The sequence below is a fragment of the Penaeus monodon genome, chromosome 28 (assembly GCF_015228065.2).
Source record: "Penaeus monodon isolate SGIC_2016 chromosome 28, NSTDA_Pmon_1, whole genome shotgun sequence".
In the NCBI taxonomy this organism is placed as follows: Eukaryota; Metazoa; Arthropoda; class Malacostraca; order Decapoda; family Penaeidae; genus Penaeus; species Penaeus monodon.
Genome location: NC_051413.1, coordinates 28500755 through 28501083, shown reverse-complemented (window position 1 = coordinate 28501083; position 329 = coordinate 28500755).

Here is a 329-nt window from a genome sequence, read left to right as displayed (position 1 = left end):
ACCACGTTTATTGTAGCCCCCCCTCCCAAAGGTTCGGTTTGTTTGGCCTGTGTAAAACTCAGGAAATTGTGATGCTATCGCGACACCGCCGTGACTCTTATCATGAAGGCAAAAATTACCGTTAAATTACGAAATTCCATAAATCGTGACGTTGTCATAGCGTTGTCGTGACGCTGTGTCATGACGCTTCCGTGACGGACCAGTAATAATGACCAAATGTCAGTTCACCAATGCTATTTTTGGCGATATCGTACCGAAAATCTGGTATGTGTGAGGGAGGGGGGTGGCTTGAATAGACACGATAAAAATACTGTATACGAATGCGTATG